The sequence below is a fragment of the Epinephelus lanceolatus genome, chromosome 22 (genome assembly GCF_041903045.1).
Source record: "Epinephelus lanceolatus isolate andai-2023 chromosome 22, ASM4190304v1, whole genome shotgun sequence".
In the NCBI taxonomy this organism is placed as follows: domain Eukaryota; kingdom Metazoa; phylum Chordata; class Actinopteri; order Perciformes; family Serranidae; genus Epinephelus; species Epinephelus lanceolatus.
This window is the reverse complement of record NC_135755.1, coordinates 29,841,389-29,860,983: the sequence shown is the minus strand read 5'-3', so window position 1 is coordinate 29,860,983 and position 19,595 is coordinate 29,841,389. Positions and strand designations below refer to the sequence as shown.

The window sequence follows — 19,595 nt, the reverse complement described above, 5'->3', positions numbered from 1 at the left end:
AATGTCATCCGCTCATATATCTTGACTGAGTTCCAATACCCAAAGGCTGCAGTCACGTAAGTTAACTTCACCCACAATATGTTTAATACAGTGACCTAAGTCAGCACAATGAGTATTACTCAGTGTGACTATTACTTTGTGAATTAATCATAAATCATGGACATTTAAATAGATAAAGTGCACATTTCACACATCCTGCACACCACACACTCTAAATTTTCATTTTCTCATTAGATGTAGAGTATATCTGGGGCGGCAGTAGCTCAGTCCATGGGGACTTGGGTTGGGAACCAGAGAGTTGCCTGTTCAAGTCCCCATCCGGACCAAAATGGAGCGTGGACTGGTAGCTGGAGAGGTGCCAGTTCACCTCCTGGGCACTGCCGAGGTGCCCTTGAGCAAGGCAGTGAACCCCCCAACTGCTCGGGGCATCTGTCCATGGCAGCCACCCCACTCTGACATCTCTCCACTTTGTGCATGTAAAGGTCCTGTTTGTGCATGTGTGTGTATTTCGGACCTGTGTGTTAATGACAACAGAGTGGAAAAATTGAAAATTGAATTTCCCCTCAGGGGGATTAATAAAGTATATAAAAATTAAAAATTAAATTAAAAAAATATTGCAGAAATCTTTAATTTTTTCAATAATCTATTTCTGATAATAATTAATAAATTTCCTACCTCCAATTTGGTTTACTTCTAGTTCTGTTATGTTTTTTGTTTTGTTTTGTTTGTTTTTTTTTTGTCTCAGGTGTTGGACATTATAATAACACAGACATTTCTCTCTTTCAGTCTGATTTCAAAAAAGGGTCGTCGCATATGTGTGGATCCGAATGTCTCCTGGGTTAAGAGCATCATGAAAAGTGTGGATGATTGCACCACTTGAACCAGCTGCCTGCCCATCCTTCTTTAAAGACACTGCAGCTTTTGTTGCTTTATCAGACCACATACTATAAAAATGTATGTTACAATGTGGTCATGATTTTGGTTTTAATGTGAAAATCTGCTGTGTACAATTCAAGACCTTCAAATGGGGTCAGTTTGAGTCTGCAGTGGGACACAGACCAAGCTATCCTGTATTTTTTGTTACTTCTTTTGGATACTTTTCAGTACCCATAATATCATACATTATAAACCTCATACATAGTGTGAAGCTTTGCCTTTTCTCCTCATTTTGTTCTAAGCTGGACAAAATTAATCAAATGAATAAATGTAAACTACTGAACACATTATTTACCATATTTGTTTATTTGTATGCTTGTCAATAGACAACTTTTACATTTTTACATGTTCAGCAGACTGCTGAGAACTATGTAGAATTAATTAATTGTTGGAATTGGGCACTCTGGTTTTCGTATAATATGGACCTAATTCCATAACCCTAACCCTCAACCTATGAAGAAATACCTGAGCCAGACAATAATATAAATGCAGTATTATTATAAACATATTTGTTTGTTTTGTACCTGTGAAGTCACCACTATGTTAATTTTGCACCAAAAAATAAAATAAAATTAAATTAAATTAAATTAAATTAAATTAAATCAAAATAAAGTGTGCCATAGGGTGTATGTGTAGCTGTATCAGGGTGGCCATGGCCATTTATATGTAAAGTGTGTTACAAATACCATATTAGTCGATCAGAACTTTTGATGTAGTTCAGTAATAGTATTTAAATATTTGTAACTTCATGTGTTGGTCATCTCAAAATGGCTATAATCAGCTATGTTTGTTCATTTTATTTGTCAAAGTGTGGCCTTAACATGTAAAAGGCTACTAAAAGTGGCCTACAATGCAGCGTGCTCTTTGAGACCTGGTGTTTTACAGTGTGTTTGTCATGCTGAGGTATCAAGGTTTTCATTTCCAGTGTTGGTTCAGAGGAAGCTCTGATAAGGAAACGTTTGACGAGTTTGTATTCAGCCTCCACCTGAAACAAATCACCTCTCATCCTGTCAACATCACCTCTTTTAAAACCAGCAACATCAACCCAACATCCCAAGGTAAGTCTTTCTTTCTCTTTCTTGCAAATGTGCTGCAGATTCATCAGTTTGTCGTCTTCGTCGAACCTCATATCTAATCATCTAATCTACACTGAATATACAGGGAAGTAGGACTGTTACGCAACAAGGCAGATACACAACTAAAAGACCTACACAATCACAGCTGTCAGAGATAGAGCTCCTTCAAAGTAATAGCTGTTTATGATGTAAAACAAGTTCTTGAAAAACCTTCCGGTTAGCATTTTATTATTCTTATGTGCACTTTGGGCCTTTTCTCTACGGAGCCAACTTAGTGCCAGAAGTTGTTAACTTTCTCTTTAGATGACCTGTGCGCACATTTTTTTTAATGCGTCTTGTCATATCATAGTATTTTCCACACACAGCTCACCCTGCTACTGCACCAGGAAGTGAACCTACCATAATGTAAGTGACTTATATTCTACATTATACTGTAATGCTTACAATAATGAAATGTTTCTTGCTCTCCCATGGACTATGAAAAATGAAAAGTGGTGCAAGGAAGAAGAGGAAATGAGGTTTTTTTTTTGTTCCTACATTGTTTCTGGTATGACATGCAACAAAGGTCACCGGCAGGAATAAGAAAAGCAAAGTTAAGTTTGCAAAATGTACAGTATGCATACTGAAACATAGTGAAAGCATTCTTGATGATACGGCTGTTTGTGTGCATCAGTGCTTGATATTTCAAAATGATTTGTACAATTTATTTCTGTATTTCCACATTAGGGACTCAGATAACCTGGGACTGACAGGAAGTTATCCTGAGCTGGAGCCGACAACTCGAGGTATTTATCCTGAGGGGGAGCCAACAACTCAAGGTAGTTATCCTGAGGTGGAGCCGACGACTCGAGGTAGTTATCCTGAGGTGGAGCCGACAACTCGAGGTATTTATCCTGAGGTGGAGCCAACAACTCGAGGTAGTTATCCTGAGGTGGAGCCGACGACTCGAGGTAGTTATCCTGAGGTGGAGCCGACGACTCGAGGTAGTTATCCTGAGGTGGAGCAGACGACTCGAGGTAGTTATCCTGAGGTGGAGCCGACGACTCGAGGTAGTTATCCTGAGGTGGAGCAGACAACTCAAGGTAGTTATCCTGAGGTGGAGCAGACGACTCGAGGTAGTTATCCTGAGGTGGAGCCAACAACTCAAGGTAGTTATCCTGAGGTGGAGCCGACAACTCGAGGTAGTTATCCTGAGGTGGAGCAGACGACTCGAGGTAGTTATCCTGAGGTGGAGCCAACAACTCAGGGTAGTTATCCTGAGGTGGAGCCAACTCAAGGTAGTTATCCTGAGGTGGAGCAGACAACTCGAGGTAGTTATCCTGAGGTGGAGCCAACTCAAGGTAGTTATCCTGAGGTGGAGCTGACAACTCAAGGTAGTTATCCTGAGGTGGAGCCAAGTCAAGGTAGTTATCCTGAGGTGGAGCCAACAACTCAAGGTAGTTATCCTGAGGTGGAGCCAAATCAAGGTAGTTATCCTGAGGTGGAGCAGACAACTCGAGGTAGTTATCCTGAGGTGGAGCCGACAACTCAAGGTAGTTATCCTGAGGTGGAGCCGACAACTCAAGGTAGTTATCCTGAGGTGGAGCAGACGACTCGAGGTAGTTATCCTGAGGTGGAGCCGACAACTCAAGGTAGTTATCCTGAGGTGGAGCAGACGACTCGAGGTAGTTATCCTGAGGTGGAGCCGACAACTTAAGGTAGTTATTCTGAGGTGGAGCAGACGACTCGAGGTAGTTTACCTGAGGTGGAGCAGACGACTCGAGGTAGTTATCCTGAGGTGGAGCCAACAACTCAAGGTTGTTATCCTGAGGTGGAGCCGACAACTCAAGGTAGTTATTCTGAGCTGGAGCCGACTCAAGGTAGTTATCCTGAGGTGGAGCCAACTCAAGGTAGTTATCCTGAGGTGGAGCAGACAACTCGAGGTAGTTATCCTGAGGTGGAGCCAAGTCAAGGTAGTTATCCTGAGGTGGAGCTGACAACTCAAGGTAGTTATCCTGAGGTGGAGCCAACTCAAGGTAGTTATCCTGAGGTGGAGCCAACAACTCAAGGTAGTTATCCTGAGGTGGAGCCAAATCAAGGTAGTTATCCTGAGGTGGAGCAGACAACTCGAGGTAGTTATCCTGAGGTGGAGCCGACAACTCAAGGTAGTTATCCTGAGGTGGAGCCGACAACTCAAGGTAGTTATCCTGAGGTGGAGCAGACGACTCGAGGTAGTTATCCTGAGGTGGAGCCGACAACTCAAGGTAGTTATCCTGAGGTGGAGCAGACGACTCGAGGTAGTTATCCTGAGGTGGAGCCGACAACTTAAGGTAGTTATTCTGAGGTGGAGCAGACGACTCGAGGTAGTTTACCTGAGGTGGAGCAGACGACTCGATGTAGTTATCCTGAGGTGGAGCCAACAACTCAAGGTTGTTATCCTGAGGTGGAGCCGACAACTCAAGGTAGTTATTCTGAGCTGGAGCCAACTCAAGGTAGTTATCCTGAAGTGGAGCAGACGACTCGAGGTAGTTATCCTGAGGTGGAGCCGACAACTTAAGGTAGTTATCCTGAGGTGGAGCAGATGACTCAAGGTAGTTTTTCTGAGGTGGAGCCGACAACTCAAGGTAGTTATCCTGAGGTGGAGCCGACAACTCAAGGTAGTTATCCTGAGGTGGAGCCAACTCAAGGTAGTTATCCTGAGGTGGAGCAGACAACTCGAGGTAGTTATCCTGAGGTGGAGCCGACAACTCAAGGTAGTTATCCTGAGGTGGAGCCAAGTCAAGGTAGTTATCCTGAGGTGGAGCTGACAACTCGAGGTAGTTATCCTGAGGTGGAGCAGACAACTCAAGATAGTTATCCTGAGGTGGAGCCAACTCAAGGTAGTTATCCTGAGGTGGAGCCGACAACTCAAGGTAGTTATCCTGAGGTGGAGCCGACAACTCAAGGTAGTTATCCTGAGGTGGAGCCAACTCAAGGTAGTTATCCTGAGGTGGAGCAGACAACTCAAGGTAGTTATCCTGAGGTGGAGCCAACTCAAGGTAGTTATCCTGAGGTGGAGCAGACAACTCGAGGTAGTTATCCTGAGGTGGAGCAGACGACTCGAGGTAGATATCCTTAGGTGGAGCAGACGACTCGAGGTAGTTTACCTGAGGTGGAGCAGACGATTCGAGGTAGTTATCCTGAGGTGGAGCCGACAACTCAAGGTAGTTATTCTGAGGTGGAGCCGACAACTCAAGGTAGTTATCCTGAGGTGGAGCCTACAACTCGAGGTAGTTATCCTGAGGTGGAGCAGACAACTCAAGGTAGTTATCCTGAGGTGGAGTCAACTCAAGGTAGTTATCCTGAGGTGGAGCCAACTCAAGGTAGTTATCCTGAGGTGGAGCAGACAACTCAAGGTAGTTATCCTGAGGTGGAGCCAACTCAAGGTAGTTATCCTGAGGTGGAGCAGACAACTCGAGGTAGTTATCCTGAGGTGGAGCAGACGACTCGAGGTAGTTATCCTTAGGTGGAGCAGACGACTCGAGGTAGTTTACCTGAGGTGGAGCAGACGATTCGAGGTAGTTATCCTGAGGTGGAGCCGACAACTCAAGGTAGTTATTCTGAGGTGGAGCCGACAACTCAAGGTAGTTATCCTGAGGTGGAGCCTACAACTCGAGGTAGTTATCCTGAGGTGGAGCAGACGACTCGAGGTAGTTTACCTGAGGTGGAGCAGACGATTCGAGGTAGTTATCCTGAGGTGGAGTCCAGAACTCAAGGTAGTTATCCTGAGGTGGAACCGACAACTCAAGGTAGTTATCCTGAGGTGGAGTAGACGACTTGAGGTAGTTATCCTGAGGTGGAGCAGACGACTCGAGGTAGTTATCCTGAGGTGGAGCCGACGACTCGAGGTAGTTATCCTGAGGTGGAGCCAACAACTCAATGTAGTTATCCTGAGGTGGAGCCGACAATTCAAGGTAGTTATTCTGAGCTGGAGCCAACTCAAGGTAGTTATCCTGAGGTGGAGCAGACGACTCGAGGTAGTTATCCTGAGGTGGAGCCGACAACTTAAGGTAGTTATTCTGAGGTGGAGCAGACGACTCGAGGTCGTTTACCTGAGGTGGAGCAGACGACTTGAGGTAGTTATCCTGAGGTGGAGCCAACAACTCAATGTAGTTATCCTGAGGTGGAGCCAACAACTCAAGGTAGTTATCCTGAGGTGGAGCCAACTCAAGGTAGTTATCCTGAGGTGGAGCTAACAACTCAAGGTAGTTATCCTGAGGTGGAGCCAACTCAAGGTAGTTATCCTGAGGTGGAGCTAACAACTCAAGGTAGTTATCCTGAGGTGGAGCCAACTCAAGGTAGTTATCCTGAGGTGGAGCAGACAACTCGAGGTAGTTATCCTGAGGTGGAGCTAAGTCAAGGTAGTTATCCTGAGGTGGAGCTAAGTCAAGGTAGTTATCCTGAGGTGGAGCCAACTCAAGGTAGTTATCCTGAGGTGGAGCAGACAACTCGAGGTAGTTATCCTGAGGTGGAGCTAAGTCAAGGTAGTTATCCTGAGGTGGAGCCAACTCAAGGTAGTTATCCTGAGGTGGAGCAGACAACTCGAGGTAGTTATCCTGAGGTGGAGCTAAGTCAAGGTAGTTATCCTGAGGTGGAGCCAACTCAAGGTAGTTATCCTGAGGTGGAGCCAACTCAAGGTAGTTATCCTGAGGTGGAGCCGACAACTCGAGGTAGTTATCCTGAGGTGGAGCCGACAACTCGAGGTAGTTATCCTGAGGTGGAGCCAAGTCAAGGTAGTTATCCTGAGGTGGAGCAGACAACTCGAGGTAGTTATCCTGAGGTGGAGCCGACAACTCAAGGTAGTTATCCTGAGTTGGAGCCAACTCAAGGTAGTTATCCTGAGGTGGAGCAGACAACTCGAGGTAGTTATCCTGAGGTGGAGCCAACTCAAGGTAGTTATCCTGAGGTGGAGCAGACAACTCGAGGTAGTTATCCTGAGGTGGAGCAGACGACTCGAGGTAGTTATCCTGAGGTGGAGCAGACAATTCAAGGTAGTTATCCTGAGGTGGAGCCGACAACTCAAGGTAGTTATCCTGAGGTGGAGCCAACTCAAGGTAGTTATCCTGAGGTGGAGCAGACAACTCGAGGTAGTTATCCTGAGGTGGAGCAGACGACTCGAGGTAGTTATCCTGAGGTGGAGCCGACGACTCGAGGTAGTTATCCTGAGGTGGAGCCAACAACTCGAGGTAGTTATCCTGAGGTGGAGCCGACGACTCGAGGTAGTTATCCTGAGGTGGAGCCAACAACTCGAGGTAGTTATCCTGAGGTGGAGCAGACGACTCGAGGTAGTTATCCTGAGGTGGAGCCAACTCAAGGTAGTTATCTTGAGCTGGAGCCAACTCCAGTTAGCTGCTGCTTTGAATTCTTCAGCGGACGAGTACCTCTAAAAGACATTAAGGGATCCAGAAAATCACCCCCCACTTGTCCTGTTGAAGCCATTGTGTAAGTAAAAGTTTAGAATTTAGTTTATCAGCATAAATGGAATGATACATTCTGTATATTTCTGTTTATTCTCATAATGCCTAAAGCTGGTTATACTCTGCACGATTTGCATCCATTTTGAGAAATGTTGTTATTTGATTCCAGCTCCCACTGTCTGAGTAAATTGGTGTAAAGCTAAAGCTCACAACTTATGTGCTCACACTGTGCAGTCCGAGCTTCAAGCCATGACCTGAGCGCTCGAACTGTACGTGTAATACAATACAATAAAACGGCCTGTCTTCCCCTGCCGACCATTCTGGCTATTGACATTGTCATTAAAGATTCATTCGAAAGCTCTGGGGCTGCAGCAAGGTAGAAGTTTGTTTGTAAGTGGAGATGAGTCGTCAGACTCCAGAATCGTCACAGAATGGGCTCAAATCATACAGTGTCTGCCCGGCTGTAATTTCACTCAGAGATCTGTCTGTCTATCTGTCTTATTAATAAATAAATAAATAAATAAATAAATACAAGTCATAAAGCACACCACTGACTTATGGTTAAGTCTAACACTCATTGTTAACAAACACCTTTGTGATTCCTTCTCTCAACAGAATATTCACAACTACCACCCTCTGTGTTGATCCAGATGCTGCATGGGTTAAGAGACTTTTGATAACCCTCGATGAAAATGGAAAAGGAGTGAATCCTGATGATTGTAAGTTATTATTTGTTTCCCTGTAATAGATTTTCAAAGGAAACTGCTCCAAAAAACCACATCAAACTGTTTCAAAAGTTGAATACTGCTGAATGGAAGCAGGTTTTGACTTTGTATGGTTTGAGATTATTGAAAATATTGTTCTGTTGTGGATTCTAGGTTTGGTGAGTGTTTTGCGAGTCAAAAATAGCTTCAAAGTCAGTAACAATTAGTGTGGAAGGTGGGAAAAACATGAATAAATAAAGAAGGCTGCTACTGCATCTACTTATTATTAATTAATATTATTATTATTAGCATTATTTTGGATTGGTGTATAATTTCTTTTTCCCCTGTACATGACATTATATAACAGCTCATTCTACTCCTGCACCAGGAAGTGAATCTGCAACAATGTAAGTGACTTTGTACTATATATACTGAACAATAATTGAAATGCAAACTTTTGTTTTTGTGGTTGCTCCCATTTCTCAAAGGTTGAGTTTACCATGAAATACTTTTTAATGCTCTCAATGGATCTATATTTCTCTTAAATTTTGGTTGCATTACTACACAGGTGTGCTTTGGGTCACTCTAAATTGTGCAGTTTTATCTGCTGACAGCAGCAGGAGATATATATATATATATATATATATCTCTCCTGCTGCTGTCAGCCGTCAATTGATTTCGAACTGTAGTGCCCTCTTCCACCCTGTTCACCTGCAGCCAGTGTATCCAGAGTCCAGGACAAGCTCAACAAAGGCTCATTCCTCTACTCATCCAGATCATCAGCACTTCTCCATCTTCCTCACATCTCATCTTCACCACCTCTACCATCACCACTGTGTGGACCTCTTGGGGGTTCCCTATTGGACGATGGATTCATCATGCTCCCTAAATCATACCATCTCAATGGGGTCTAATCGCCAAAGATTTTCCACAGTTTTCATTCTTGCGCGCACATGTTAATAAATATAGCCTGGAAATCCAGACCCAAATCTAGAAAGATTTAGGGTCTGGCTATGAGTAATGCAAATGGCCCAACTCAAGGGGCGGCACCAAGCATGCATTTGAAAATATCACTGCATGCAATTTGATAACACTACGACCAATCAGAACAATACACGGGGTGACGTATCCAGAGCGCTATCAGCTGAGCTAACTGGTAGATTAGACTCTTGCCGTATCCGGTCGGCAAAACAGCAAAAACATCCTTCTTGCAAAGGAAAGATTCGAGCGCTGTCTTCTGTTCCTCTTTTCAAGAAAAAGCCAAGTCTAACTCATTCATTGTAGCGGCCAAAGCCATTTCAAACAACTGGTGTTCATCCATAGTCATCGTGCAATGTTTACTGACTGATTCTGGACTTTGTCGTTGCAGCGCTGTCGCCATCTGTTTAGCTCGCCTCTGGCCCGCCTGTATCAGATACACCGATGTGATTGGTGCAGCTCGGCTCCAACGGCATGGGTAATGAGCATCATTACTGATTGCCAGAGTGACTCGCTGAGCTATAGACACCAAGCATATAGCTGACGCATGCTTCAGTAAAACTCCGTAGTCCGTGTTCTTCCTTTTAAAATGTTTACTGAAAACTTTGTTCTTCATATACAAAATGAAAACAGTACCTAAACATCTTACAAAAACATAATAACCAAACACAGGCAAAATACGTCATGCCTTTTAATCACTCAGAAGCTAGAGTTGACTACACGATTACACAGCTTATTGGTCCTTATTAAGCATGCTACACTGAGACTATGCTTATCCTCAGCAAATTAAATACATGAAAATATGTTTATGAATATTTTACAAATGGCTCTAACAGTATATTATGTCATCAAAATATCATTAAAAACATCATAGTATAGTATGTCATCAAAATGTAATTGAAAAACTTCATAGTATAGTACTAGTTCAGTGGCTGTAGTAAGCGTATATTTTGGTAAGGAGGCGTCAGTTGAAAGATGAAAGGTTACATGTGTGATTGATATGGATACAGATTGAGGTGTATATATTTAATCAGTTGTCCGAAAAGATGCAGAAAAATTGGTCCACGCTTTTGTTACCTCAAGGCTGGATTACTGTAACTCTCTATTATCAGGTAGCTCTAGTAAGTCCTTAAAAACTCTCCAGCTAATTCAGAATGCAGCAGCACGTGTACTAACAGGAACTAAGAAACGAGGTCATATTTCTCCTGTTTTAGCTTCTCTGCACTGGCTCCCTGTAAAATCCAGAATTGAATTTAAAATCCTACTGTTAACTTATAAAGCTCTAAATGGTCAAGCTCTGTCATATCTTAGAGAGCTCATAGTGCCTTGTTATCCCACCAGAACACTGCGCTCTGAGAACGCAGGGTTACTCGTGGTCCCTAAAGTCTCCAAAAGTAGATCAGGAGCTAGAGCCTTCAGCTATCAGGCTCCTCTCCTGTGGAATCATCTTCCTGTTACGGTCCGGGAGGCAGACACCGTCTCCACATTTAAGACTAGACTTAAGACTTTCCTCTTTGATAAAGCTTATAGTTAGGGCTGGCTCAGGCTTGCCCTGTACCAGCCCCTAGTTAGGCTGACTTAGGCCTAGTCTGCCGGAGGACCCCCCTATAATACACCGGGCACCTTCTCTCCTTCTCTCTCTCTCTCTCTCTCTCTCTCTCTCTCTCTCTCTCTCTCGTATCCTATTACTGCATCTTGCTAACTCGGCCATTCTGGATGTCACTAACTTGGCTTCTTCTCCGGAGCCTTTGTGCTCCACTGTCTCTCAGATTAACTCATATCGCAGCGGTGCCTGGACAGCGTGACATGTGTGGTTGTGCTGCTGCCGTGGTCCTGCCAGATGCCTCCTGCTGCTGCTGCTGCTGCCATCATTAGTCATTAGTCATACTTCTACTGTTATTATACACATATGACTATTGTCACACATGTATACTGCCAGATATTAATACATACTTTCAACATATTGTACCACAGTAGCCAGAACTGTAACTATAATATTATTACTTTCAATAATGTTGTTGTAAGCTGCTGTCATTACCTGCATCTCTCTCTCTCTCTCTCTCTCTCTTTCTCTCTCTCTCTGTCTCATTGTGTCATGCCGATTACTGTTAATTTATTATGCTGATCTGTTCTGTATGACATCCTTTGCACGTCTGTCCGTCCTGGAAGAGGGATCCCTCCTCAGTTGCTCTTCCTGAGGTTTCTACCGTTTCTTTTCCCCGTTAAAGGGTTTTTTTGGGGAGTTTTTCCTTATCCGCTGTGAGGGTCCAAAGGACAGAGGGATGTCGTATGCTGTAAAGCCCTGTGAGGCAAATTGTGATTTGTGATATTGGGCTTTATAAATAAAATAAAATTGAATTGAATTGAATTGAATTGTTGTTTATGAAGTTGTTGTAAAGTCTTGTGTTTGGCTTTTAGCAATGACACTGTAGGGAGTTGAACCCCATTTCACTAATGTGAAAGTACCACTACCAGTGTCTTTTTGCTTTGCAAACACACACACACACACACACACACACACACACACACACACATACACACACACACACACACACACACACAGAAAAAGAAAAAAAGTATGCCCCTCCCCCCATAAATAGACATTATTCCAGCAGACATTCTGACTTCTCACAAGTGAAAATGTCTTGTACAAAAGGGTCTACTTATGGAGGGGTGGGGGTGTTAATGGTGGTGATGGAGGTTTAGTGCTGGGGCCTTTTGTTTTTCTTCCACTTTTCTCTTATCCACTGCACCACCATGCCCCTCCCCCCATAAATAGACATTATTCCAGCAGACATTTTGACTTCTCACAAGTGAAAATGTCTTGGAGGAAAGGGTCTACTTATGGAGGTGGGGGGGGGGGGGGGGGGGGGGGGGGTGTTAATGGTGATGGTGGAGGTTCTTGTTCCACAGTGAAGGCTGCCCCCTTGCTATCTAAGAGATATCCATCTCAGAGACATCCATCTCAGAAACATCCGTCATGGAGACATCCATCATAGTGACATCCATCTCAGAGACATCCATCATAGTGACATCCATCATGGAGACATCCACCATAGTGACATCCATCAGAGAGACATCTATCATAGGGACATCCATCACACAGACTTCATCCGTCTCCATGGGTGTCGTAGGCTCCTGTTGGCCTTGGCCATGGCGTGGTTCCTCCTCTCGTCGGGCCCTTTTTGTCGGTAGCTGACCATTGTCTTCTCTCTCAGCCTTGAGCTCCTGGTTGAGAGAGAGACCTTTTAGCTGTGTGATCAGCTCCTCCATCTCATCTGTCCAGAAGGATTTTCGCTTAGCCAGCCGTTGTTTTGTCTCCTGGCTAAGTTGGTTCTTCTTCTGCTGCCTGACGGCCCTCCTGTTTCTTCTGAAGACTCCGTTGCGCTGCATCTTGCAAAGATTTCTCTTGCAGTTGTCACTCGTTGAAAGGTCTGAAGTGATTTAACCCACTGTAGTCACGAGCTAAATACTTATGTTAACAGGTCCTACTTAGAGACTTTCAGGCCCTTGCATCGTGATGTCACAAAGGCATTCTTTTCTTTTTCTTTTTTTTTCTTTTTTTTTTTTTTTTTACTTTATTTAAATATGTCACAAAGATATCACATTCCGTGTCAGTGTGCTGATGATGTCATTCTATTCTGCTTTGATGTTTATGTAACCCCCGGTTACCAGAAACCTGTAAAATAGGTGATTAGTAGGAGAAAACATATTTTAAAAAACTGTGGGAAGGTGAACCTGTGGTTGGAAGAGCGGATTTTGTAAATATTTCATGGTTAACTTTATTGGCGTTACCCACATCTATCAAAAAGGTTAAACCCGCCCCTTACGTTGTTGAGAAGCTCATGGGGAGACGCAGCACGTCCCCTTTTCCTACTGAAAGGTGACCGAGGCAGATGTATGTTGAAGCAGAGAGAACAGTAGACACTTGGAAGTAAAATATGTGTGCTTACTACTGGTGAATTACTGTAGCTTTCTAAAGTCTGTGTAAAGAAAAATATTCTCCCCAACCAGATTCACCGACCCCTAAAAGACCTGTGGTAGTAACAATCCTGCTGCTATTTGCCGAAGGAAAAGTCTCGGTGAGTTGACTGAGATGCTAATGTGTCAATTAGCAGCTTGCTGTGATAGAAATATGGAGTTTATAAACTGTTAAACATGATGAAATAATGTGAAAGAGTTATAAAAAACTGGCGGTGGCCGACGTTAGTCGCAGAAACGTTAGCTGCGCTAGCGTTAGCAACCGTTAGCATTAGGCGCGCTAACTGCGCTAGCGCTAGCAACCGTTAGCATCGCGTTAGCTATGATAAAATAGGGTTTCTCTATTAATAACTGCTAATAGTAGTTCGGTTGTTGCAGGCCCGTGGCCTATTAATATTAAGTTGCTAGCAGCTATGATTGTGGGGAAATGTGTAAAGGTTTAATGTCTGTTTACATTAATATGTTTGTAAGCTAATGTTACTGTTTAGCTGAACTGATGTCTAGCTGAGTTGTTGAGTTTAAGGGGTCCATGTCATTGGTCCGACAGCCCATTGGTCCGACAGCCCATTAGTCCCATGGTCCGCGGTGCTGAACGGCTCCCGGCGGGCGTATTTCTACCTTGATGGTGCGCCGCGACCGGCTCTGGGTCAGCTGGGAAAGGCTTGAGGTGAAGCAGGTTCACGGCTCATGTGTTTGTCACTTTCTTTTTCATTTTAACCCACACCATGATCTTTTCCTAACCCTAACCAAGTGGTTTTTGTGCCTAAACCTAACCAGACCTTAACCACAGGGCATCATGATGATTTTGGAACGGACTTCGGAACAATGGGTTTAATATGGTCGGAACAATGGGATGTCGGACCAATGGGCTGTTGGACCAATGGGCAGTTCCCAGCTTAAGGGGGTGATCACACAGAAGTGAGACTAGAGACGCGGACGCTTCAAAGACGCTTGAAACGCTGGAAGCACTTACTCAATGCGTGCTAGCTACTGGCGTCTGACGCTCAAAAAAGTTGAAAATATTTTAACTTTTCAGCGTCTAGAAACGCGCGTCTAAAAGAAGCGTCTACAAAAACGCGTGTCTAAAAAGATGCTGGAAAAACGCCCGTTTAAAAAGACGCTTGAACGCCGGTCAGACACGCTGTATCATAGGAAAACAATGGTTTTACTGGCGTCCCCTTTCTTGCGTTTCATCTCGGTGTGATCGATGCTTTATTAGCCATACAATGATTAAAATGACCTGTTAGTAGTTCAAGCTGAATGAGCTGAAGCTGAGCCTTTGAAATATGTGTGTGTAATCATCACAGAGATTGAATTTTTGGATCCTGAATGAAACATGACATTACAAGCTGTTAAACAATGATACTTTGTTAACAGGTTACAGTTGAATGTTACAAGTCATTATACCATTTGTTAAATATAGAAAAAATAACAATGCTGTAGTGATAAGTGGAAAAATACATTTGAACTGTGCAGTAATAGTTTCCTGGTTTTGTGGGTACAAGGCGGGGTCTTCTGCTCTTCTTCGTCGTCTTCTTCATCCTGTAAAGTGTGAGATCCCACAAGAACCCAATTCTTCAGCCAGCTTGCTTCTGAGGGAGAGAGGTGCAGTTGGTCCTGGAGTGGCGAGCCAACCCATGAGATGAATCCAAAGAGAGAGAGAGATGCTTTGATAACTGAAGCTCAGTAATCCAGAATAAAGAGTGGTAGGACAATCGCATTCAATTGCCCCATGCAGCAAAATACAAGGAATTTCCGGAGTGAGAAGACACTAATACACTGCACTCAAAGAGTCAAAGGACACAACACAGTCTGAGTTGAACTGATAGGACTCACACAGTAACTCATTGAACTGAACTGATTCACTGCCTCATTGACACAACAGCATTCGGTCGAATTGTATTACATTGTTTAAACTGAAATGTGTTATTGCTTTTGATTTGTTTTTCTTTGGTATTTATCTGCTTTTGAGTTATCGGGTTCCATTAAAGGAACAGGTTGGTACTTTGAGTTGAGAGTAATAACAAAAAGTTAAAGGAATCACCTGTGTACATAGAGGCACTATAAATAGGGTTATAAAAAGATAAAATGCAAATAAAATAGTTATATTTACCTGACAGGTGCATTCCTGGTTTAACCTGAAAGAGGGAAAAAACAAGTGCTAAAGGGGAGAGTTGTTTTCTTTTTGTTCTGTTTTCTTGTTGGTTTATGATACATGCTATTGAGCTGAGTACATCAGTGTTACTGTGAATATTGTTCCAAGACAAAAGAATACACACTTGGAAAGAGAAAAATTAATTGAAAGAGAATTAAATATTTTGTTTTTTACCTTTCAAACGCAACTGAAGAGTCTGTGTCTTGTGTCACCTTTGCTGCCCAGAACCCATTTCTCCAGAGCGACCTAACCTTCTGAGATCCTGGTCCACATTGAGTGTTTATTATACTCTTAATTGCAGTATAGTGAGATTATATGGAAATGAATTCTGTTCTGGTTGTTACATTTAGAATTCCACGATTCCATTCATATTTTTTTTAAAATTCCAGTTTTCTTTATTGACATGAACATTACGATTCACTGTTGACATGATAAACAAATAAATAAATTCATTATTCATTATAAATGAACACATAAATAATTAAATATATGATTCTTTACCATTCAGGGCATGCACTGTTTTTTTTCCCTGCTACACTGTGATGATGTGATTGTGCTACTGACTCAAACTGTATTGACTCATGGAGGTGATGACCTGAAGATGGTTTGCCATCCAGGGGATGCACCATGTTGAAGAAACAATTTCTTCACTGGCCACAGTTTTCCACCTCTCTGCTAGATTTCATTTCAAATGTTTTTAGATTTATTTTATTTCTAAGGACAACGCACATTAATCAACATTTCTGTAAATGTTCCAGTGTCAGCCAGCTGGCTAATTTTCAACTGCAGTCCTTTGGCAAGATGTTTTGAAACCAATAAAAGGATAAAAAAAAAAAATCACAGGACGATCCACGGGACAACGACAGCATAGAGACATAAAGATAGAATTAATTATAGCAATTAGATATTGTCAATATAGAACAGAGGCTATGCAAAGCAGCAAGCAACAGCAGAGCACCAGTACAATACAATGACACAACAACAACAACAAACTGTATGATGGCACAAGACATGCAAGAAACACCAAGCACCAACACACAGATTGGCATTACACTCAGACATGCAGAGTGGCAATGGAAAGTAAAAATAGATAAAACACAACAGTCATTATGTACGGTCAAATGCACTGATGCACAAGCCAGAAAGTTGGCTATAATAGATACAGCATACATACCCATGCGTCAGCATGCCAATGGCACATTACCTTAAAACTGGGGACGTGTGATCACACGGCACATGTTAGAGTGACATTTTATTGTGAAAATCCCAAGGCACAGCTGTGTAGCAATGATGCTGTTTAATCAGCATCTTAATATGCCACACCTGCCAGTGGATGGATTGTGATTGCAAAGGAGAAGCGCTCACAAACATTGATTTTATCAAGTGTGCAACCAAAATTCGAGAGAAATATATCTACTGAGTGCATGAAAAAAGTCTGGGAATGACAGGAAGAGTAATAAACATATGTGCATTTGTGAGTAGAATACTATGCCAGGAGATGAATTGTAAGAATTTGTGTCAGTCTGAGATCCTCATCTGAGTCAAGTCAAAACATTTTTACACAATTTTTATTCATTTTTGGGGATTTTTTTTTACGTATAGCAGTACTTGGAATTTCAAAATTATTTTTACAACCAATTTATGTATTTTCACTGTTAGGGACTGGGTTGAACTGGGATTGATGACCCAAGGTAATTCTCCTGAACTGGAGCCGATTACTCCAAGAAGTCCCCCTAAACTGGTACTGACCGCTCCACGTTGCCCTCAAAAACTAATGTCTGTGTCTGCTGGCCATTGCTGCCTCTCATTCTCCCCGAGAAGACTGAGGAAAAATGTCATCCGCTCATATATCTTGACTGAGTTCCAATACCCAAAGGCTGCAGTCACGTAAGTTAACTTCACCCACAATATGTTTAATACAGTGACCTAAGTCAGCACAATGAGTATTACTCAGTGTGACTATTACTTTGTGAATTAATCATAAATCATGGACATTTAAATAGATAAAGTGCACATTTCACACATCCTGCACACCACACACTCTAAATTTTCATTTTCTCATTAGATGTAGAGTATATCTGGGGCGGCAGTAGCTCAGTCCATGGGGACTTGGGTTGGGAACCAGAGAGTTGCCTGTTCAAGTCCCCATCCGGACCAAAATGGAGCGTGGACTGGTAGCTGGAGAGGTGCCAGTTCACCTCCTGGGCACTGCCGAGGTGCCCTTGAGCAAGGCAGTGAACCCCCCAACTGCTCGGGGCATCTGTCCATGGCAGCCACCCCACTCTGACATCTCTCCACTTTGTGCATGTAAAGGTCCTGTTTGTGCATGTGTGTGTATTTCGGACCTGTGTGTTAATGACAACAGAGTGGAAAAATTGAAAATTGAATTTCCCCTCAGGGGGATTAATAAAGTATATAAAAATTAAAAATTAAATTAAAAAAATATTGCAGAAATCTTTAATTTTTTCAATAATCTATTTCTGATAATAATTAATAAATTTCCTACCTCCAATTTGGTTTACTTCTAGTTCTGTTATGTTTTTTGTTTTGTTTTGTTTGTTTTTTTTTTGTCTCAGGTGTTGGACATTATAATAACACAGACATTTCTCTCTTTCAGTCTGATTTCAAAAAAGGGTCGTCGCATATGTGTGGATCCGAATGTCTCCTGGGTTAAGAGCATCATGAAAAGTGTGGATGATTGCACCACTTGAACCAGCTGCCTGCCCATCCTTCTTTAAAGACACTGCAGCTTTTGTTGCTTTATCAGACCACATACTATAAAAATGTATGTTACAATGTGGTCATGATTTTGGTTTTAATGTGAAAATCTGCTGTGTACAATTCAAGACCTTCAAATGGGGTCAGTTTGAGTCTGCAGTGGGACACAGACCAAGCTATCCTGTATTTTTTGTTACTTCTTTTGGATACTTTTCAGTACCCATAATATCATACATTATAAACCTCATACATAGTGTGAAGCTTTGCCTTTTCTCCTCATTTTGTTCTAAGCTGGACAAAATTAATCAAATGAATAAATGTAAACTACTGAACACATTATTTACCATATTTGTTTATTTGTATGCTTGTCAATAGACAACTTTTACATTTTTACATGTTCAGCAGACTGCTGAGAACTATGTAGAATTAATTAATTGTTGGAATACTAATTGGACACTCTCTGGTTTTCGTATAATATGGACCTAATTCCATAACCCTAACCCTCAACCTATAATAAGAAAATACCTGACCCAGACAATAATTTAAATGCAACAGTTTTGTTTCATTCCCATTTTCACAAGTTTAAATTAAAGATCTACAATTTTCTGAGCATACAACATTTTTCTCCCAGATTTTGGTTGCAAATTTGTTAAAATCTTTGTTCGTGAGCACTTCTCATTTCCTTGTCAATGGCTGTGTGAAGTTGTTGGACATTGGCAGGAAATGGAACACGCTGTCGCATACGCTGAACATCCAGAACATCCTGAACATGCTCAATGGATCTCATTGGGCCACGTGCTATTACACCTTATAAAGATATTATTGCACACTATCAAAAATATTATTGCATGTTATAGTATAATATTTCACTGGTAAGATCTTATTGCACGGAGTTGTTGAAAATTCAAGTTTAGTCTTGTGTTGTGGAGTGTTGTGTTGATGTTCGGCTTGTGGTGGTGGTGGAGTTCAATAGTGGCTCTAAAGTAGAAGCTGTATTTAAGCCTGGAAGTGCAGATCTTAAACACCCTGTAGCGCCTTCCAGATGCAGCAGAGAAAAGAGATGGTGATGAAGCTGCAGCGTGATCTGAAGATGTCCTCCAGTGAGGGCAGGGTGAGTCCAATTATTTTCTGGGCTGTTATGATACTCTGGAGAGCTCTGCTGAACAGCTGGCATACCATACTGTAATACAGTGTGTCAGTAAATTCTCTGTAGAGCAGTGGCAGAAGAGCATGAGCAGCTTCGCAGGCAAGGTTGTTTTTCCCAAGTGTCCTTAGAAAGTAGAGGCGGTTGAATGTCCGTGTAAGGTCTTTAATAATATGTGCTCCTAGGAACCTGAAACTGGAAACCCTCCACTTTGAGAAGGTGTTGTTGAGATAAAAGGTTTTTTTTTTTTTGGTCTTACAAGTACAGTAAGATATCATCTGCATAGAGTCTTATTTCATGTTGAAGGATTGTGGTAAGAATTATTTAATGCTATGCTGTAGAGCTGCAGCAAGTGGCTCAGTATTCATAACAGGCTATAGTACAGGTGAGATATGAACGTAAATAATTTTTTATTAATGTTTTTTTTTTGCTCCTTTGCTGACTATTTTGAACATACTGTATTGGAAA

General features: G+C 42.4%; 1 long non-coding RNA gene across 3 annotated transcripts; it reads left to right on the top strand.

The window, feature by feature from the left end:
- Positions 1-7,364: 7,364 nt before the first annotated feature.
- LOC144459786 (uncharacterized) lies at positions 7,365-17,059 on the top strand. 3 transcript variants are annotated; one of them, XR_013488583.1, is made up of 4 exons: positions 7,365-7,472; positions 8,063-8,166; positions 8,519-8,558; positions 16,925-17,059. It is a non-coding gene; the product is annotated as an uncharacterized LOC144459786 (long non-coding RNA). The 3 variants fall into 3 exon arrangements; XR_013488582.1 differs by lacking the exon at positions 16,925-17,059 and adding an exon at positions 8,869-10,109; XR_013488581.1 differs by lacking the exon at positions 16,925-17,059 and having other exon boundaries at positions 8,519-8,820.
- The last annotated feature ends 2,536 nt before the right edge of the window (positions 17,060-19,595 follow it).